This window comes from Pelodiscus sinensis, chromosome 1 (assembly GCF_049634645.1).
Source record: "Pelodiscus sinensis isolate JC-2024 chromosome 1, ASM4963464v1, whole genome shotgun sequence".
Lineage (NCBI taxonomy): Eukaryota > Metazoa > Chordata > Testudines > Trionychidae > Pelodiscus > Pelodiscus sinensis.
Window position 1 is genome coordinate 264,004,964 of NC_134711.1, and position 23,050 is coordinate 264,028,013.

Consider the following 23,050-nt stretch of genomic DNA (forward strand, 5'->3'; position numbering starts at 1 on the left):
TTGTGGGGGTTGCCTAGTCCAACGAGCCCTGCAGAGATAGCTGCCCAGTCCCCTCCTCTTCTTGTCCTCTCCCCACATGCTTCCTGTTTTCTGTGCCCCTGCAGTGGAGTTGGGGGTTGGGAATAAGGGCAAGGGGGGTTAGGAGGTGGGGGGGAAGAGGCAGTGGGGAAGGAATGGGGAATCAGGGGAATGAAGGGGGGGGATGGAGACAAATAGGGGATGAGGAATCTGGTGGGGAGCAGGAGTCCAGCATGCAGTGTCCCTTCATCAACAGTTGGGGCTCCCTTGTTAAGTAGGCCCATCTAACCCTCACAAGCCCTGCTCTCCAAAACTCATCCCCACCACACTGAGCCCCAGCAAGCTGCATCTAGACCTCCTATCCTATGAAGTCCCACTTCCCCAGCACCTGGATCCCACACCAAGCCCCGCCTCCCCTCAACTCTTCCACGAGCTCAACCACAGTCCCACTGCCCCTATAGCAGGACTCCTCAATGAGCCTTTGCCTCACAGGAGTTTGTGTAAATTCACTGATTTTAGGTAGATGTTTTGATGTCATCAGATGGAAAGTGCTGAGAAGTGCAATTTTTTGCAAAGTGTTTTTTACAATTTCAAAATCTTTCTGCATTATTCATGCAGTTGCCACTGCTCCTGGATTACAGGAGAATTTCAACATGGGACCTTATGGGATGACTCCTCCTCCCATTGTATGATGCTGGAACAATGTGCCAGTTGAGGCAGGGGCAGTGAGAGCAGGGATCCACGAGACCTCCCCCATCATCATTTTTCAAAGGGCTAGTCAAAGATGCAGATAGGCCAGCCAGCCTTATACTGTGTGCGGGGAGAGTTGGATCATTTGTGGCAAAAGGTACCCTGTGCTGGCCTACTAAGTGGGACTGGGCAGAACAATAAATGGCCAGGAGGAATGGATCCCACTACACCTCGGCCAAAAGAGCCGTTCAGAGCTCTCCCACAGGTGAGCATTGGCCCGAGCTGGGGCAATCTGTTTGTTTGCTTTACTTGTTCAAATTCTATGATGGTCAGGGCAGGGGAGCATTTGGTTGAGGAGGGCAGAGATCTTGAGCAGTGGGAGCCTGGGGAGTGTGGAGGGAAGAAAGGGAAGGCAGAGGGAGGAGGGGTGTGGTGGCAAGGAAGAGAGAACTTATTGGTAAGATAGGTCTCGAATCTTTTCAGTCTCAGCTCTTTTCATTCATTGGGAGATTACATTTGCCTGGTGAGAACAGGGCTGGGGATTTGGCTCCTTCACCCTGGGAATGCTGGGTCTGCCAGTCTGGTACATAAACCTGGCACCATCATGCTGCCTCACTGGGACATTTTACCTTCTTGGCTCTGTGAGCTGAACAGGGGCTGTTGTTAAAGCAGCAATCAGCCTGTATTTTATTGGCATGTCCTTTAGCAATTCTTATTCATTGTCTGAGGTGCTTACTTATGTTGAAACAATCAACATAAGAAACCCTCAACTTGTTTGTGTGAAGAAGTGAAAATGAGGTAGCAACTTTTGCAGTCTGATTCGTGTCATTTTCTTCCTGTCAGGGGGCAATTGCCAGCTGAGGTTGAGGCCTGATACCTTGTTTGATTTAGTTAAGGAAGGACAGACATTTCTCAATTAGCTTTAACTGGTGCTTGCCATTCTGTGTTCCTCAGGATCAATGAGAGGAGTTTGGGGGATTTGCAAGCTGCCTGCCTGCATGTCAGCTTTGAGGGTATATAATAAATCTGTGACTGACATTTCTTATTCCCAAATTTAGTGCTGTTAATTAGGTACCTTCTGCATATCTGGCACATGGTACAAAACACGCTCCATTTTGTTGAAAAAGAAATTGCAGAAAAGTGGAGAATTTTTTGCAAAATAATATGCTTGGGTTCAGAGATTCAACTGGAAGGGAACAAACACACAGCTAGCAGGGACACAGGATGCACAGGGAAAAGAGGAGGGAGACAGTGGGAAGGAATGGTGCATGGGCTGGGAGGGGGCAGGGCCTGGGCTGGAAAGCTACTGCCTCCCCAAGTGGAAGCTCCACCAACTGCCCATGGCTATTTTTTATGAAAATAAAAGAAGCACTTACTTGACTGAAACTGTGAACTCTCGGCATAATGGTGCTACCTGGAGTAGAAAAGAATGGGAAATGGTGACTGGTAATGCCACAAAGTGAAAGTATTGCAAACTGCGACGCAACCAGAACCGACAGAGGACAGGTAGATGTGCCAAGGTGGAGAATCACAAAGGCAATCTTCCTCTGAGATCCTGGAGCAGCCAGAGTTCCTCCACAAAGGCCTCAGTAGTCATTTATCATGCTCTAGAACAGCATTTCCCAAACTATGGGCCACGGCCCAATACTGTGCCGCGGGAAAAAAATACTGGGCCTCAGCATGGCTGTGGGAGGGGAGCGGGGCGGGTTGGGAGGAGGGGGAAGGAACCAGCCGCCAGAAAGCAGTGCTGGGGGCAGCAGGGCTGTCTCGGTGGAGATTCGGGCAGGCGGGCGGGCAGCCAAAGCAGGGCTGGGAGCAGCACAGCTCTCCTGTGGAGATCCAGGCAGGCAGCGAAAGCAGGGCCAGGAGTGGAGGGGCTGTCCCGCAGAGATCCGGGCAGGCAGGCGGCCAAAGCGGGGCTGGGAGCGGCAGTGCTCTCCCGCGGAGATCCGAGCGGGTGGCCAAAGCGCTCGTGGAGATGCAGGCGGCAAAAGCAGGACTGGGGGAGTGGGGCTGTCCCATAGAGATCCGGGCATGTGGGCGGGCGGCAGAAGCAGGGTTGGGGGCAGCGGAGCTGTCCCGCAGAAATGGGGGAGGGAGGTGGGTGGCTGGGCAGCAGAAGCAGGGTTGAGGGTAGCGGGGCTGTCCGGCGGCGGAGATCAGAGAGGGCAGGCAGCGGAACCAGGGCTGCATGGGGGGAGGAGGAGCTGGCCGGGGGAGATCAGGAGGAGGAGGACGGGAGAATCAGCTGCCGGAAGCAGGGCTGGACAGGGGCAGCGGGGCTGGCTGGGGGGGCCATCGGGGGAGATTGGTGGGTGGCGGGGGGAACCGGCTGCTGGAAGCAGGGCTGGATGGGGGCAGCAGGGCTGGATGGGGGAGACTGGGAGGAAAAGGGGTTGGTAGGAGCGGAACTGACCTGGGCACGTGCAGACCCTGGCAGACGAGTGAGTCTAGCCGCAGATTCCATTTCCCCCCCACCCAACATACCCTCCCTGGAGTAGTTGCGAACTGCCTGGCAGGTAGACACACTCAGACAGTGTGAGCACATCTACCAGCCAGGCAGCTAAGGACTAATACACCCAATTATAATAAAACGCACCTAATTAGAAAATACCAGGCATTTTATATGTCTGGTAATTTCTCAATTTCTTTCCCAGACAAAACCTTCAAATACCGGACTGTCCAGTGCAAAACCAGACACCTGGCAACCCTACCCTTCCTTGCACCCTCCCTCTTAGCCAGATATCCTACCCCCAGTCTGCTCCTGCTCTCGCCTCCTGAAGTGCTCATGTGGCGCCGGGTCCCCCAAGCCCTGGACCAGGCTGGGTGGAGGATGCAGCCAGCTGAAACACTGAAAATTTATTCATTTTTCATTCTTTTTTTTTTATATGCGTTTATATTTTTGGGCTGCAAAAGACAGTACTAAAAAAAAACGAGTTCCAACTAAAGTAAAAAGTTTGGGAAACCCTGATCTAGCCAGCTTTCTATCCATTTTACAGTCCATGTATCCAATCCATATTCCCTTAACTTGCTGGCAAGAATATTGTGGGTGACTGTATCAAAAGCTTTGCTAACGCTGGCACTGGGGGCTTTGGGAGGACCAGAAACAACGTATTTGAATATTCATCATTTGCTTATTGAATATGCAAATATGTGTTACCGGTCCTCCAAAAGCTCGTGAATGGATTTGCTGGTCCCCGTGTCAAAAGGTTGGGAACCCCTGCTCTAGAATACCCTCAATGGTCCCTAACTTATATCTCTACAGGTGGGACAGGGGGAAGTAGCAGTGGATACTCTCTCCTTGCCTCTCCATCCCATCCACACATAAATCCAGCACACTTACGTGGAGGAACCTACACAGAACTGAGCTCTACCTGGAAAAGAGTATAGGTACTCCTTCCACAATCATTTTTCCAGAACCACGCTAGTTCCTCTACCCAGGGGAGCTATTTTTCCTGCATTTGAAGTGAAAACCTAATCAGTGAAGGTTCACATATCTGACCAAAATTGCTGCAATAGGCTTCTAAGTTTGAAGCTTGCCTATGAGCCATGTCAAAGGAAAAGCTTGCAGCTCTCTTAAAAAGCTTTGTTGTACTCATTTCCACCGACTCTTCTACTGTAAACTGAAGCACACACAAATAACGGAAGTGTTGAGTGAAAAAGCATAGTTTGTTGCTGCCTAGTCTCCTTCCCTATCACCATGAGATGTTTAACAATAAAATGGTGATACTGTGGCTGAGTAAAATTTCTCTTACTTTTAGAAATTATAATTTAGAATGAAGTTTTTAAACATAAGTAAACAAAATCTATAGCCAGATGGTTAAGAAAAATTAGTTACAGAGAATATATTACAGGTCATTAATTAATGTAAATTACCACTTGTTAAAGATAACTGGGAAGAACAGATCAATTTTTTAGTTAGAATCATAAAGAAGAGATATTACTTAACAATAATTAAAAATAAAAATGTTTTACTGATAATTTAAGTGATCTCCACTTCTAAACCATGAGCAGAAAAAACTTCATAGCTTTCTTGGTTCTGTAGATTATGACAGACTAGGGAGTTCACACTTTGCTGCCTTGGAATATGTTAAGCAATTCATCCCAGCTGTTCACGGAAATTCAAGAACAGTTAGATTAGCAATGTTTTTCCTTTAAAAATCCTTATTTTTGGAAAGCAGAGTTAGGTGGTAAATGTTCTTAAGGGGTCTAGTTTAGTGTTTAATTTACAAGCCTCCTAAAAAAGTGACTGTCATTTAATACTAAAAGCCTCTTTGTGTACCAGTATCAATAAGTCACTGGCAGCCAAGGTTTGTTGATTACCTGCTGCTTTATAGCCAGCAGAGGGAGCACAAACCATTGGTTTTTGTGGGCTCCAAAACCAAATTACTTTTTTCTTTTCTGCATTAGTTTTTCCAGTACCAGTCTGGCAAATTTTAAAAACCTTAAAATAAACCCCTTGTTGCAACCAATGCCTTTCTATCATTCAGAAGTAAAACAGCTATTTGTAAAACTCCTCTCATTAAAAATTACTGGAACAAGAAGGAAGAGTCCAGTAGACAAAACCTAATGATCAAATATCTAGTACATGGTATCAAGATTCTTGTCCCTAAGACACACATTATTATTACCCCCATTAGTGGAACAACATACCGTCCTCAACAGCAACCACAACACCAAAGAGGCTTTCTCTTTTCCAAAGGACACTGTATACTCATCCAACACAGGCCTATGTTCAACAACAACAAAAAGGGGTCAGGCCTATGAAGAGGGGTGTTGAGGGTATTAACTAGCGAATGAGCCAAATCCTCCTGCCAATACTCAGACAAAATGTCTATCAATTTTGAGCCTAATGTTTGCGAAGCTTTTGTAGATGAAAAATGTGAAATAAAGTGCTAAGTAAAATTATTTATCTGACAACAAGGAGGACAGTTTGGCCCCAAGTCCCATTTATTCGCTTACCCCAAAGGAGTAAAATGTGTGAAATAATTCATACCCAGAAGCCTCTTCCGATGCTGTCACTCAAGATCTGATCTCATATGACTCTCCCTGATGCACCTCACAGAACTGGATGCAAATCTGTAAGGTAGAGATAGGCAAGAGAGCCTTTGTGGGCCAGATCCAGCTCACCCAGTATGTTGATCTGGCCCACGGATGCCCTGCCGCTCCCTCGCCTCCAGGTCGAGACCTGGGAACAGGGGAGCACACGACGCCTCCTACCCCCGACAAGGGAGCACAGTGCTTAAGGTAAATCGCCGGCTGTTTTGAACAGCTGGTGGGTCACTCTAGGTGCCACATGCCCTGTGTGTGTAGGGCAGGGGCAGAGGGCAAGAGACTTCACATGCTCCCCCCGCCCCCAGGCCAATTAAGGTGCGAACTCTCCTCCCACCCAGTAAGGGGTGTGCAGTGCCTAGAGGCACTGGAGGAGGCGGGGAGCAAAGACTGCACACGCTCCCTCCCGCCCTAAGCCAATCAGGGTCTGTGGGTGGGGAAGCAGGGAAATGTCCTGGCCCCACCCCTTCTGGAGTGGTCAGGGGCTACTTTAAAAATGTGTGAGGTGGCCCCCTCTTCTAAAATTATTGCCCACCCCTGCTTTAAGGAGACACCACCTGTATAAGACAACAGCAGCACTCAACACAGTCAGACCCTAATTAAAGATCCAAATGGAAAATCCAGCACTCAGAGCCATTATGTAGTTCTGTGATTCACCTGCCTCCCATTTTCTTCTCCCTATCCACCGCCCCAGTAGCGTGGAGCCATAAAATCTACAGTATCAGCTATTAATGGGGTCAGGCCAGATCAGCTTGCATGCTGAATCTTCCGTTCATGCTCAGTTACTGCAACTGCATATGCACAGGTGGTCTTTGTGCATGTGAACAGAGCTTGTAAGCACATGGGCCAAAGCAGGAATGCAAACAAACTTTCAAATGTACACACACCTCAGGCCCCCACTTTATATGAAATTCTGTATATAGTGAGGCTTTTTCAACCTTTTTTTTTAAAAAACACCTGGGATGAAATCTTGGCCCCAGTGAAATCAGTGGAAGTTTTGCCACTGATTTCAAGACAGCCGGGTTTCACATGTTGCAGTCATATACTGTTGAACTTGAAGATAGATCTGTGATGCTTGGGTGCAAGTTTCATTCATAATTTCACCGAGAGCCTAACTTCTCCCAGTTTTAGATCTCAATCCTGCAAACACACACACAGGTAACTTTATGCATGTGAGAAGTCATGTAGCACTTTAGAGACTAACATACATATATGTAGTATCATGAGTTTTCATGGGCAAAACCCACTTCCTCAGATGAGGACTCTGCTCATCTGAGGAAGTGGGTTTTGCCCACGAAAGCTCATAATACTATATATATATATTGTTAGTCTCTAAGGCATTATGGGACTACTCATTGTTTTTAAAGTTACAGACTAAAACTGCTATTCCTCTGAGACTTTTATGCACATGAGTAATCCCCCAGCAACTACTGTGCATGTTCATTCAGTTTGGAGCTGGGAAACACCCTGATAGAGTGTCTTGTGTGCTGACTTGCTGAATAGAGAAAGAGCGAACAGAGAATACCTGGAAATTCCTAAGTAAACTAAGAGGAGTGGGAATTTTTCCTTCTTCCTGAAATTACTGGGAAGACTGAAGAAGCTGTGGGAGGGGTGTGTGGGGATGCTGAGAAGATATGCCAAGGCCATCACCTGTGAATTCCATGGTGATGTATACCAACTGGGATCCTGCCCCCTTTATACCAACGACAACAAAATCTAATAGAGAAGAATGGATTAGCAATGTTACTTGGACAGCTGTGGAAAACAGAGGAATGGCAAAGACATGAAGAGACAAGCAAGCTGTAATAAGAATTTAGACTTCTAAATAGGAAGGTAAAAAAGAAAGCCAAAAAAGATAAAAGGGCATATATTGATAGAAAATGTCAAGAAGCTGAAGGTGCTAACCAAGCAAATAACCTTATGAGCTTGTATAAGACAATCAAACAGATAACGGGAAACTTTAGCAATATTGGAGGTCCTCTTAAAGATGCAAATGGAAAGACTCTTAGTACAGAAGATCAAAGGAAAAGACGAGCAGAACAATTTCACAATGTTTTAAACAGAACAAGACCAATCAAATAACATGATGCAAACCTGCCAGTAGATCTTGATATTGATTTAAGATTTATTTCAATGGAGGAAGTTAGACAAGCCACTAGTAAACTCAAAAATGGGAAAGCAGCTGGAGAAGACAACAATACTGGAGTCATTTTTAAATTAAGTGACAAAGCTGCTCTCCAGGCTTTCCTTGTGTTTTTGGATAGAATATGGAATAAGGAAAATAATTCAATCCAGTGGAAGAGAAGCCTCACAGTAATCTTGCTAAAGTTACCTTATCCACTGCAATTACTGGAAAGGAATCACATTATTGTCTGGGCCTGGGAAAACTATGTGCATCATCATCCTGCAACATAACAAGAAACAAATAGACCTTCAATTTAGAGAGTCACAAGCAAAGTTTAGATTGCTGAGAACATGTGCTGACCATATCTCATTTTGAGACGTGCTACAGAACAAAGTGTGAAATGGCAAACCCTTCTTGTGATAAGTTGTATAGATTTCAAGAAAGCTTTAGCAGCCACGGTGACAATTTTGGAAAATTATGGCATACTCTGGAATAGCAGCAAAAATAATTAGAATAATCAAGGGTCTCTGTGGTAATTCAGAATATGCACTCAGAGATGGTGATAAAACTAGCCAATGGTTTGCAGGGACAACTGCAGGAGGGCAACAATGTATTATAACCCCGCTATTATTTGCCCATGGAAGATCTTCAGAGTAGGGATATTAACATGTACTCATGTACACCTCGGCTTATCGGCCTTGGCTCATCAGGTAATCCTCACAGTTACAAACAATTCCCCCTCTTCCCACTGTCTCTGTATCAGAGGCAGCAGGAGGAGCAGGGAGGCGGGGGGCAGGAGTCATTCTGAAGGGAGAGCTGGCTTTTAAGTTGGCTCCCCATGTGTGCTGGCTCCCATGAAACCCCCCCACCCCATACTGCTGCCTCTGTATCAGCAGTGGGGAGGAGGGGCAGAGGGTAGCTTGAAAGCTGGCTCCCTGTGCATGCCAGCTCCCATAGGGCCAACTACTTCCCTCCCCGCCCTCCTGCTCTGCTGCCTCTCTATAAGCAGCAGCAGCGCAGGGTGGGGAGGATGGGGGGAGGGGAGCAGAAGCCACCTGACCCTTTGTGTAGCATTTTCAGCGGTTACATGTTTACAAAAAAAAAAGTTTCTTAACATCCCTACTTCAGAGTCCACTGAAAAGAGTTTTTGGCAACATCAGTGTCATGGGGTGGGTAGCCCATCCCCACGCCTGGAACCTGGGCCCGGCAGCTCGCCCAATGGTCTAGCCCTGGCGAAAGCCCTTGTAGGCTGGGCCTTTCGGCTTGGGACCTAATCCACCACACCCCAGCTGGCGGGGAAGGATGGTCCAGTGGCCAAGTCTCTAGCGCCACCCTTCTGCGGGGTCCACTGTCCTCCTGCTCCCCGCCCTGGGCTGCATCCTATCCCGATCCCTTGACTGGCATAGTCCCCCCACCTGTGCTGGCAGATACTGCTATGGCAGCGGCAGTTACTGTTGATGCAGTGGCTGCAGCTGGTGTAGCTGGCGCAGTGGCTACAGCTGGTGCAGCGGCAGTAGCTGAAGCCCGTGGCTGGTGTGGCGGCAGCAACTCCAGCTGGCATGGTGGCTGCAGCGGGTCCAGAGGGGGCAGTTGCTCCTGTGCTCTGGCAGGAGCTCCTTCCCCTCTGGTGGTCAGCCCCAAATGACCTGCTCCTCTGGCCTTTATACTGGGTCTGCAGTTGGAGCATGCCCAGCAGGGCTGTGGGGGAAGGAGCCTTCTCAGCCCAGCAAGCCTGGTTAACACCCCTCAGCCAGTGTGGGGTTGGTACGCCCCATCACAATCAGAAATTCTGAGAAGGTCATATAAATTTAAAGCAACATATATGTTAGACAATTAGGGGTATAGTTAAGACAACCTTTAAGGATGTCACATACATAACTTCCACAGCAAATGATAACGTGGACAACACTTGGAAAGAGAAAAAGAGGTTAATCTACAGAAACATTACACAGAACAGAGAAAGAAGGCAAATCCATAAACTTGACACTCACACACCTGAAAAGACTAGCACAAGACCAAAATAAATGGTAAAAACTGGACACCCTACACACCTCAGGGTGGGGGAGGACAAAGGAAGAATAGCGAATAGTAATGCACCACTGAAGATGTGCTAGGAGCTTTACAAGACAACAAGATCCCCATCTCAAAGAATTTACATCCTAAATGCATGATCCTGCAAGAGCATCCCATACAAACTACTGAGCACCCTCAGTTCCTCTTAGATTCAAGGAGCTATTTTCAAAGGGACGACAGCAATACATAGCAAGTTCCAGCTTTAAAACCTGCAAAGTGAAGATCTGTTATGCTTTTTAAACTCATTGCTAGAAATCCATTGTGGATTGACCATCCAGAACTAGTACACATGGTAAACAAAACCTCATTAACAGAGATAGGTACCGTACCATAGGTAGGATTGCCAATCTTCAGAATTGTTCTGAAGTTTCCAAGAATCCAAAATGAATCTTTAATTAAAGACCATGTCATGTGACAAAACCTCCAGGAATCAACCCTAACCGTAGGTATAGGGTGAACAATGACCATGTTTCAAAGAAGCACAGATACAAAAATCACACCCTCAACCTGATCTATTCATGTGGAGTTGCACAAACAGAGCTCTGTCATGGTATAAACTGTGCTGCTTTTATAGCACACAAAGATAAATCTGCTTTCCCCAGCTCTCTTCCAGGACAACTGATTCTTTTTGTACCTAACCAAGTTTTGTTGCTCTTTATGTTTTGTAAACAAATGACTAATGTGAAAAAATTGGAACAAAAATCCAGTGCTATGTGAATACAGAGGTGCTCAAAATCTGGGATTTTAATTAGCAATTTAATGCTAACCTGAAACCAACAAACTGTTTCTTCTCTTTTTACTTCTGCTTTAACTGAGCTCAGACCTCCATAGAAGTTTGTTGTGCTGCACTACTTAATCTCTGCTTTTACCATCAACTTCTTTTTTGTTTAAAAAAAGTCAGCATTTCCATCTTTGCTGTAATGCTTTAACCATAGCTCATGGACATTGCAGTTGGTTTCAAAAGTTCATTTGAACTCAGCCTCTTGTTTCCTGAAAATATCACCAATTCTCAAGAGCTGAATGCATTAACAGACTTGAGTTGGGCACCACTATGTGGTACATAAATAATGCTCAAATAGTAACAGATTTAGAATTTAGCAAGTTTGGATATAATAAAGGTCTCATTCGATGGCAGGGAATTAAAGCTCTAAGTCTGAAAACAATGTGGGTGGGCCCCTAAGGAAACTCTGTGCAGACATCAGTTCTTGCCTTTGTGGACTGGATTGCAGGATCAGGGCCTAAGACTGTAAGGTCCTCTCAATAAGGACCTGTAATTTTTTTAATGATCTGAAAAACTCCCTATACATCAGTGGCACTGCACATATATAAAATATTAAGCTCATAGTAGGCCTATAGAATTTCGGACATGCCTGTGCCACATACATGATTTGGGTTCCTAAAAGAAGTGTCCCACAAAGCTGAATTCAGTGGGGGAGGAGGAGCGCTTCAAAATATGAGGACTTTTCATTAACTCTCCTTGCAAACTATTCAGATCACTTCCCTTGCTGTGTTGAAGACAGAGGGGAGTTTTAGCAGATATCGTGGCAAAGGTACAAGCGATTGAAGTAAAAAGATAAAAAGTCAAAGCAGAAAGTTGGCTAGGGTATAACACTGAAAAGAGGAGAAGTGTTTAACTGCTAAATCACCTAAACTGCTTTGCCAAACTTTGACATGCTTGATTTCCTGTGCTTAAATAATTTTTTTTTACTTTAAAAAAAGTGAAGAAAAATAACCAGCTGTTCCTTGTATAGTCCAGGAAACAAGTTTGATTTATTGCTTTAAGGTTATTTTTGAAGGGGCTGCTTGTGGCAGCCAGAGAGCCGGAGAAGTCACTGAGGCCTGTCCACTTGAAGGGCTCAAACTGTTTCCTGAACAGCCCTTTTTCACTCGTCACCTCCGACAGCTATTATTGACAACGTGTGACTGGGGCCGTGGAGTATTTTAAAACAGCAGGGGTCTTGGCCAAACAATCAGCCTGTCAATTACCTTTTCCCCTGTTGTGAAAAGGGGGCCCAAGACAATGCAACTTCTCAGCAGGGGGTTGTGCTGCTCCAAGTACGTGACCCACTCCGCACAGTGCAGCATTCAAAACCAAATAAATGCTGGTGCCTGCCCTTTTCTCTGCTTGGATGAGAATTACTGGAAGGTGTAGGTGTCTGCATGGAAAGGTTTATCAGTTCTGCTGAGGCAGAACTGGCTGCATATTATTATCTCTGTGTGTTCCCCTTTCTTACATTGGGGGGAGAAACATCCTTCCTCCCCCTGCTCAAGTAGCCCTGACCACAGGGGAACGCCCAAGCTGCTCTACCTATATTGTGTCTTTAAAAACTTCCTGTGTGCCTTGATCACTTGCTGAGAGGACTGTCCATCATACAGCCGCTTTGTCTGGCAGTCACTTCCATTTGAATTTGACTGACTGAGGAAGCCTGAGTTATTTGTAATGAACAACAAGGCTTTTCATTCATAATTTCAGTAGGGAGACAGGGTGCTAATGACTGAGCTTGAATAATCAGGGAATGTGGTATTCAAGGCAGGAAGAAGCCCGACTGGCCGCCAAATGAGAGGAAGGGGCAGATGTAGGTGAAAGTGCCCATGTGGGAAGGCAAACAATAAAATTAGAATCACATATGTATACAAATCAGGTTCTTAAAAGGTGAGACAAGAAAAAAGATAGAAGCAGGAAAGACAGCTGGGGAAAGTCAAACTTTGTATTTTATCTAGCATCACATGAAATGCCAGATTCATAAAGAGTCTGCAAAGGAAACGATCTTCTGTTCTTTTTTATGATTGTTTTAGTGCACTGGCAATAGAAGAAAAGACTTTCACATTTTATTGTTTTATACAATCTGTTTTTGAAGTTAGTCTGAATGATGATCCAGTCTTTTCTGTTTCAGATTCAGGCTTTACAAAAGATCAGAACACGGAGACACTAGAATCAGGGCTCTCTATTCTTTGCAGTCTATGGCCCACAACATACACAGTTTTACACATTGGTTTTTCAGATACATATAAGTTCTCTAATTAGGTAAAAATCTAACTTGATCTAAAGTCCATTGGTGTTAACTTCACCCTTTTTGTTGACCACTGGGCTACGGATCAGGCTCTAGCTGAAATTAAGTAAGGTACTCAAACCCCTCTTATAGAACCATACTTTTATTTCTCAATGAAAAATAATTTTAATTCTGAACATTTTACCACTTATATCTTTGCCATATTGTAATTGCCATGGATATCAGTTAAAGGAGAATAAATTTAAAGCACTATTATTAGTTTTACTTATACAATGTGTAACTGACATAGAAGGGACATTACAAACTTAAAAATAAAATCACCCTCATATCTGAAAATAACAAATAGTCTAGTAGCATCTTAAAGACTAACAAAACATATAGATGGTGGTACAAGTTTTGGTGGGTGCAACCCACTTCTCATGATAACATCTACATGTTTTGTTAGTCTTTAAGGTGCTACTAGGCTATTCATTGTTTTTTAAGTTTTTCCTGTTACAGACTAACTTGGCTACCCCTCTGAAGCTTTTCTATCTGAAAATGTTTCTTTCCCAAGAAATGGAATAACAGTATTTTCTTCAATTAAATAGTTTGTTCTCCTGGTGCATTTGACAGTGTTTTGTTTACAATCAATTTCATTGTTCCCCTTCTATTTAGTAAGGCCACAATCCTGTAAATTCAGTTGAGCAATTGGACTCATGCACCTCCACAGACCCCCATTTACTTCACTGGAGCGAGACAAGGCTTCAGAGGGGTCCACTTACCAGAAGAGCTTATGGAATCAGGATCTCTGTCAATTTCTGCAATGTTTCCATGAGACTTTCAAAAGCAACAGATTTGATTTTAAGAAAGTGGGAAAATCATGGAATCATAGAACACTAGAACTGGAAGGGACCTTGAGAGGTCATCAAGTCTAGTCCCCTCCCTTCATGGCAGGACCCAGTACTATCTAGACCATCCCTGATAGATGTCTGTCTAACCTGCTCTTAAAATATGATTTTTAAACTGCAAATAATGGCAGAAAGTACCAGAGCTAGATGCAATACCTTGAAATGACTTTTAAACATTTCACATTTACAGTAGACCTTTAAACCAGTGGTGGGAGTGGATCTTCCTACACAGATAAGTTTGTTTAGATAATCAAGTGTCTTGCTTGCTTCCCTCTAAGTAAGATAAGTATAATTAGTGAACTGCTGCTATCTTTTTTAAAGTGATTTTTCGTCTAATAGACCCTGATCTTGCAATCATATCTGTGCAGACAGACCACTAAGCCCAGATAGAGTCCCACTGACTTCTAATAGGCTAACTATATGAGCACAAGAGTCCACCTGTCTAGATCTAACTGTAGGATAAGAGTCTTCGTCCATTATTATTAGGATTTTTAAAATTACTTTAATAGCACAAACATCTGCATCTGACAAGCATTCTTGATGTTTCTTATGACTTAGAATTCATTCCTCATTAGCCTGCAGAACAGGGCCTTTGTTATCTACACTAACTCTATTTCTAGGGGTTTTCTACAAGTCTCTTAGTAAAAGGGTAAAAACATTTCACATATGAAAAATAGCTCACAGTCTCTAATAGAAAGATTAGAATATGTAACAATTATTTAATCTTCTTCTCTTAGCAAGAAAACTGCAATAGAACCATGTCTTAACGTAGCTCACAGACCATCTTATTAATTTGCTTTCTAGATGACACAAACTGAGAGAATTCCAATGACCTCACTTTCCGGTGCTGCCTCTTGGGCTGTCTCTTTTTCCCTAAAAACATCCACAAATTCTACCACCTTTCTCCTGACAATGCAGCAATGAAAATGCTTGCCTACATCCTCACTCCCACTCCAAATGCTGGCAGCAACATTTGGAAATTGAAGACAAAAAAAAGGCTACAGCAGGATTTTCCAAGTTGAATACATGCACCACTGATCCTCTGAAAGCTTGTTGCTCCATTCATTCACTTCACAGCCATTTTTTATGGAAGTGGCCCATGAAATGTATTATTTATTAAGAGAAAGAGAGAAGGAGTACATATAACAGTTCAAGTAACTTTGGTGATATTAATACAAATATAACCAAATAATTCTAGCACTCCTGTTTTACTAGACCAGTTGCTGTGCACATAACTGTGGTGAATCTCGTCCTCTCCCCCTCCCCCCCTTAGGCTCTAGAGAAAAAGAAATGTTGCATAAATACATAATTGATATTTAGCTCAAAAATGTTCTTTTTGGTACTTACCCCTAGATACAGTGGGCCAGATTCTCAACTGGTGAAAAGTGCTTTAGGGTCATGTCTGTTTTCTCACCAAAGAATACAGAGACTGTTGGGGTATGTCTAGACTACAAGCCTCTTTCGAAAGAGAGTATCAGAGGGGTAGCCGTGTTAGTCTGAATCTGCAAAAGCGACGAGGAGTCCTGTGGCACCTTATAGACTAACTGAAGTGTAGGAGCATAAGCTTTCGTGGGCAAAGACCCACTTCGTCAGATGCATCTGACGAAGTGGGTCTTTGCCCACGAAAGCTTATGCTCCTACACTTCAGTTAGTCTATAAGGTGCCACAGGACTCCTCGTCGTTTTCGAAAGAGAGAGTCTAGACAACAAGCAGATTTTTCAAAAAAGCGAGTCGCTTTTTCAAAAGAGAGAGTCTAGACTCTCTCTTTCAAGAAAGCACAGTTTGCATTCAATAGCACCTTTTTTCAAAAGAGTCCTTTTGAAAAAAGGAATTATTCCGCATAAAATGAGGTTTACTGTGATCAAAAAACTGCCACGTTCTTTCGATTTTCTTTCAAAAGAACACGGCTGCAGTCTAAAAGCAGGTGAAGTTTGGGGTTTTTTTCCGAAAAAAAAGGGCTACTTTTTTCGAAAAAACCCTGTAGTCTAGACACACCTGATCCTCAACTGGTGAAAAGTGGTTTAGGGTCATATCTGTTATTTCACCAAAGAATACAGAGACTGTTGGACAGATCTGAGTGACAATGGCCTGATCCTAAAGGGTACTGACCACTAAAAGCATTAGGTCCAGTTGCAGGTAGTCAGTCTGTTCAGGACTTCACTCACTGATTTCAGAAGGAAACACAGGTTCTCCATGCTGACCCTTGTGACCAGGTAAAGTACACAGCCAAAAAATTACCATCACGGCTATCATTAGGAGGGTGCGGGGCATGGGACAACCCCCCCTCTATATCAGGCCATGCCCTGCCTCCTCTCTTCCTACTCCTGCTCCTCCTGCCTCTCCTCCATTCCACCCCACCCAGCAATCTGTAGTGAAATCATACAGCTGCTTTGTCTGATAGAAATGTCTCATATGAAATTAAATAAACTATTCAACTGAGATTTTCAAAGCTGTCTAACAGCTATAATCAGATATCACACACTCATTTCATTGAAAATTATGGGTATAAATACCCAAAACTACTCTGAAATCTCAATTTAATATTTTATCAATAGGCAGAGAACTTCAGACTAGCCACTCATATAAGGCAATGTTGTAATAAATAGCTCCCTGATGTACATTAGCTGTGTTCAGAGACTCAATCACAAAGGACAAACTCAATTATAGGTTTAGGTTTCTATGGGATTCTTAGGCAATAATAGCTATGTGTAGACAATCACATTCACTATATGCTGTCCATAGGCCATATTTTCATATTGCCACATTAACTCTCTCTGTCTCTATATATATATAGAATATGCTCAGAGGAAGTACCAAAAAAATGAACTGCCATTCCCTTTATGATGAACAACCACATACAAAGACATATTTTTGAAAAAGGGGAAGTTTATTTTTATTTTTCTACTCTGTAGCCTGAACAATGGAAATCAAAAGCACTCAATGTACATTTTCAATATTTAAAGATGGCAGGCATCCTACCGCAGTGGTCACCAACTGGTAGATTGCGATCAACTGGTCAATCCTGGGAAGTCTTCCAGTCAATTGCAAACAGCAAGCTCCTTGTTTGCTCCAGCTCCATACCACTGGCTCATTCCTGGGAGTGGCCAGGGTAGGTGGTGGGGAGCACACAGCGGTAGGAGTCTCAGCATGCTGCTCCTGCATGCAAAGACTGCTACCTGCAGCTCCCACTGGCTGTGAACAGGGAACTGTGGCCAACAGGAGTTGAGAGGGTGGTGCCAGAACAGAGGGGCAGGGCATGGCTCTACATGCCTCCCACCTGTAGGTTTCAGATGCACTTTGGCCCCTTCTGCGAGCAGTGTGGGGTCAGGGCAGGCAGAGAGCCTGAGACTTCCTGGCTGCACTGGGTGCCCGGGAATTGCCCGTGGTAAGTACCACCCAGCGAGACGCTATTCCTAAACCCGACCCCCACATAGCCAGCACACCATGTCCTCTCCAGCCCTGAAGCCCCTTCCAGAGCCAGCACCCCACACTCCCTCCTTTACCCTGAACCTCTTCGTGGACCTCACCTCCTTGCCCCAACCCTGACCAACCTCTGAAAGCCAGCACTCCATAATCCTCCCACACCCCAACTTCCTGCCCTAACTCCTCTCCCACAGGCAGCACCCTGTATCACCTTCTGACCCCTTGAACCTCCTCCTGACCTGAACTCCCTCCCAGGCCAACACCCAAATACCCTCCTACACCTTGAATCCCTTCCTCTACCTGTCCCAGCCTTGACCCCCACTCAGAGCCAGCACCCCCAATCCTATGAAAGTGAGGAAAAAGGAGGGATGGAATAGGCAGGACAGGACTTTGGGGAAGAAGCAGGACTCCAGGGAAGAGGGATAGCGCTTGGGTTGCCCTTAAATTTAGAAAGTGAACTTGGACATAAAAAAAGTTGGAGACCACTGTCCTACCAGAATCTGTTTTTTACAGTTCTTATATGGGCAAATCTCTAACGGAAATTAGCAGAATTGCTAATGTAAGTCAACCATGGCCACATATATACAAGTAGTCCTATGGCACCTTAGAGACTGCAAATATATATAGTATCATGAGTTTTTGTGGGCAAAACACACTTCTTCACTTGAAGAAGTGGGTTTTGCCATGGAAGCTCATGATCATATATATGTATGTATGTATTTGTTAGTCTCTAAGGTGCCACAGAACTACTCTCTTAGGCTACGTCTACATTGGTAAGATTTTGCGCAAAAGCAACTGCTTTTGCGTAAATCTTGCCACCTGTCTACACTGGCCGCGAGTACTTGCGCAAGAACACTGACGTTCTAACGTATAAAATCAGTGCTCCTTGTGCAAATACTCTGATGCTCCCGCTCAGGGATAAGCCCTCTTGCGCAACTGTTCTTGCACAAGAGGCCAGTGTAGACAGGCAACATCAATTTCTTGCGCAAGAAAGCCCGATATTTAAAATGGCCATCGGAGCTTTCTTGCACAAGAGCGCGTCTACACTGGCACAGATGCTCTTGCGCAAAAGCACATCTTTTGCACAAAGGCACATGTCAGTGTAGACACTCTCTTACTCAAATACTCTAACGCAAAAACTCTTGCGTTAAAGAGTATTTGCGCAAAATCTTGCCAATATAGACGTAGCCCTAGTGAGTGTCTAGACTACAGGGTTTTTGTTTTTTTTTTTAAAGTGGCCTTTTTTTGAAAAAAATTTCCCTACGTCTAGACTGCTGCTGCATTCTTCTGAAAGTAAATCAAAAGAACGCGGCAGTTCTTTCAACTGTGGAAAACCTCGTTTTACAAGAAAGAATGCCTTTTTTTGAAAGTGCTCTTTCAAAAAAAGGCACTATGTAATGCAAACTGCTTTTTCAAAAGAAAGCATCCAGACTGCTTGGGTGCGCTCTTTCGAAAAAGAGGATTACTTTTTCGAAAGTACTGGTTGTAGTCTAGACACTCTTTTTCGAAAGCGGCTTTTTCGAAAGTATCTTATCTTTCGAAAAAGTATCTTTATCTTTCAAAAAAGCCTCTTTTGAAAAAGGCGTGTATTCTAGATGTAGCCTAGAGACTAACAAGTCTAACAAATATATATAGTATCATGAGCTTTCATGGCAAAACCCACTTCAAGTGAAGAAGCAGGTTTTGACAACAAAAGCTATTTGTTAGTCTTGTTAGTCTTTAAGGTACCACAGGACTACTCGTTTTTAAAGTTACAGACTAATATTGCTATCCTTCTGAGACTTTTTAACATATATACAATTTGCTGCAGTCCTCAGAGGGGAATGAGCACAAGACCAAGAGCACTGAGGTTTCTGCTTGAATTCAAGTGGAACACTTGCTGAAAGTAGTATGCAGTCATCAGCACAAGCCACTATTGCATGCAGTAACACTTGACCACTGAATTTCCCAAAGGTTGCACGGCTTGGGGAAGTGCCCAAAACCTGGCAAGTGCCAGCATCCTAAGGGTTAAAGTGGATTTTAACCCTCGCCATTTGAGAGCATTTGCATATTTTTTTTCTTAATGGACGCTTTCCACTGTAAAATCATTTGAACTCATTTCAAAAAAATCAATTCAAACTTAGTTTCGGTGCTACATCTGTCTGGGTCACGCTGACAAATGTAGAAATTTTACAGTCATATTTTCCTGTTCGTCAAATGTTTTTCTCACCCTACTAGCACTGTAAAAGTCACAACAAGGGAAACTGCCCAACCTCTCAAAGCCAGCAGTCCATCCCCCCTCCTACACACCAACCCCACCCTTGAGTCTCCAAACACACTGTGCAGATTAACATTTGACTATATAGTGCACCACACAAAACATGCAGGTACATAAATCTTAGCAGAACTGTCTGTAAATTCATCAGGATTAATGACAAATCTAAATGAGAAAATTAGATCAACATAACTACATCACACAGGGGTGTGAAAAATCCATACCCCTAGCAGCATAGTTAAGGCAATATAAGTCTCTGTGGAGACAGCACTAGGTCCACAGAAGATTTTTCTCATCAACCTAGTTACCTCCTCTCAGAGAAGTATACTACCTGTGCTAATAGAAGAATCGCTCCTGCAGGGTAAAGCTCGTGTCCGACTCTACAGTGAAGCTACTATGGGGAGCCCAGCTGGACTGCTTTAGCAAATTAAATGTAAACATACTCTAAGGTGCTGTGTTGTCAGCTTCTCTGTGAGGCCTTGAGAATGCTAATGTCCACATGCTTGGCCTTGGGAATAGGATTTCCTATATGTCATTGGGACTAGTCATATGTTAAACACAAGCACCTTTGCAGGACTGGAGTCTAACATACTGCTGGCTGAAATAGAAAAAGAATATCGTGATTTTTTTAAAAAAAATCTAAAAGATCTTTCCCATCTCTAATTTTTTTAAACTTCTCTAATTTGGGGAGGAAGGGATATAGTAAAAATGGACTTTTTTTTGTATCTTGCCAACAGAACTGCAATTACCCTGGTCCTGTCTGATTGATCAGACGTAGATGTGGACCTGAACCAAACAGCCAAAGCAGACTCCTTGGCTGGAAAGGCAGCACCAACCGTGAACTGATCCAAGAGTACACTCTGCAGGTCAGGCCCAGCTGTAACTTGAAGGCGGTTCCAGCAGGAGGCCTGTCCGGCCCCAGTGTCACCGTAACTCATGGAAACACTGACTTTGCCAGGCCAGCTGCCACACGAATTTACGATGTGAAACGCCCACGGTAACGTCCCGTGCTGAAAAGCCTCCGGGAGCGTCCGCCAGGTGAACTAGAGACTCTCTCCCGCCTGCAGCCACGGAACCACTGGAGCACAAAGGCAGCCCAAGGAGCAGGGGAGGGAGACTCGTTGCAGCCGAGGCGCGGCGGGGCCCCGCGTGCTGGGAAGGGTGGGGCTCTTACCTGCTCAGCCTGGGACTGGCTGGCAAGGGGCCTGCCGTGTAGCTTGTTCGCTGGCAGCGGCGCCAAGTTAGCGTTACGCAACGAGGGGCAAGCGCACGCGTCTCGTCTCCTCTCCTCCCTTTGGGCTCTGCGCTTCCCCACCGGGCCCTACAGTGGGGCAAACGGGCAGCCCCGCAGGCTGCTCGGAACCCCCTGAGCGAGCGCTTGCCCTGGGGAAAGCCCTGGGTTTTCCTCCCCAGACTGTGCCTAGCCTCTCTCCCGCGGCCGCTCCTCCGGCCGGCTCTGGGCTCCCCCTAGTGGGGGCCGGGCGCGCAGCCGCCTCTCGTTCAGCAAGAGGGCTCCATGGACCCTGCACCTCCCTGGCTTTTTGTTCTCCGTCCGGACGGTCCTCGCAGACCCGTCCGCGTTACTTGCGTCGCTGACATTACGCGAAAAGAGGAGCAAATGCTGAACACGCCGCTAATTCTCGCTCCCCATTCCACCAGGCAGCGTGGAAACAACAGCGCTGCAATTCAACAGGCTGGGCAATGGTCCCACCTGGTCCAGTGAGCGTTCAATGAAAGGAAGTTGTTAGATTGACTGTAGACTTCCCTTACTAATAAATCAGCGGTGGTTAATTTTAATTCACAATCCTATACTTGTTGCATGTAAAGGAGGATGCGCAGGCCAGATAGAGGTAGCACAAGACTTTTTGCTGTAAGAATGCTCATGTAAAGAACACATTTTACAGCTGACTTTTATTTCTTATAGATAAACCCTACCAAATACATTCTTACAGCTAACCCATACCAAATACCGTGTGGGGGGCATACATATTGGCATAAAGCTCACAATAAGGAACGTGGCAATTTTGGAACCAATTATTTCACCTAGGACCAATACAGGGAAGAGGGGATCGGGTTATTCCCATAGCATACAGCATCCATAAACCAAACTTTGGGGATTGTTTTCAGGGAAGAAGGGATAGAGTTATTCTTATAATACTGCATCCATAAACCAAACGTGTGGGGATTGTTTTCAGGGAAGAGGGGATTGGGTTATTCCTATAACAGACAGTGTCCATAAACCAAGCGGATTGGGGTTATTTTCAGACATGTCCCATATGTTAACTGAACTGAAATGCAAACATTCAGTATCCAGTACTAGATCCTGATGCTTACATCATTTACACCCACGGGTGGGGAACCTGTTTTTGGGTCGTGGGCCACTGACCCACAGAAAAATCAGTCAGGGACCACACACAAGCGAGAAGCAAAAGGAAAAACCCTCAATGACTTGGCCCAAACTGTGAAGGAGAAAGACATTCCCCTCACACACCAGAGCCTAGGGGGCCCAGGCTAGTAGATTGTGTGTGCTACAGCCCCACCTGGAGACCGCAGGAGGACTGGAGTACCTGGGGGCCCCAATTCTGACCGTCACAGGGCTGATGGGGTCTATCCACACAGTCCTAGCAATGAGACTGGGCGTTCTCTTTCTCCCCCCCCCCCCCATCTGTTGTTGGGTTTTAGCACCTTATTATTATTATTACACCTTCGTGCAGCGTGCTGATCCCTGGACAGAAAACACAGAGTGCCACTCATTCCATTGTGTAGGGGACAAGCATGTCCTGAGCAGAGAGCTGCTGTCTCAGGTACACCGCGTTCCCCTTCCTATCGCGGCTGCTAATTTGAGGGAGGAGGGGGAGAAGGGGTGGCTACGGCTAGAACAAGGTGTCTGCTCATGTTTAACGCAGCAACCCGTACCCAAAGTCAGACATCCCGCGCCGACTGCACGAACGACTGTGCGAATGCGGGGGGACTGTTCAAACTTCTACTACAAAAAATACAACCGCGGAAAGTTTTCCATTTGCTTTTCAATCTCAACCCCAAAGGGTTTCACTTCAATCCAGGGTAACCAGCCCGCTCGCCCGAGGGTCCCACGCAGCCTTTTGTTTGGCCCGCCCGAGTGTCTCGCACGTACGAGGCGGTGTGTTCCTGTGCACGGAGGAGCCCCCTTAGCAAGCTCAGTGGCCCGGCGGCTCTGGGAGGGAGCTGCTGCGGCGCTAGGGAGCAGTGTGGGGAGGCCGGGCCGGCGGCGGCGGCTGCAGCAACAGCAGCCGCAGGAATAGCAATTGTAACAGTAATCGAGCAGCAGCCGCGCTGCTCGCAGTTGCAGGGCAAGCCGGCCGGCCGCCTCCCCCTCTGGCTCGCTCGGTGCCGTTGCCCTTTTGAATGCCTCCTGCGGCTCCGAGTGCTGGCAGGGCGCTGGGAGTGTGAGTGAATGTAGCCCCGCAGAGCCAATGAGCTGGGACCGGATGCGATATATCCTCTGGGACAACAACTGCTCTGTTCCTCCTCAGATCCA

At 45.5% G+C, this 23,050-nt stretch overlaps 1 long non-coding RNA gene across 1 annotated transcript; it reads right to left on the bottom strand.

Annotated features, from left to right (window-relative positions):
• Positions 1 to 2: 2 nt before the first annotated feature.
• Positions 3 to 22,747, bottom strand: LOC142826459 (uncharacterized). The gene is made up of 3 exons (XR_012900588.1): positions 20,708 to 22,747; positions 2,085 to 2,122; positions 3 to 98 (listed from the first exon to the last, which is right to left on the bottom strand). It is a non-coding gene; the product is annotated as an uncharacterized LOC142826459 (long non-coding RNA).
• Between the last annotated feature and the right edge of the window lie 303 nt (positions 22,748 to 23,050).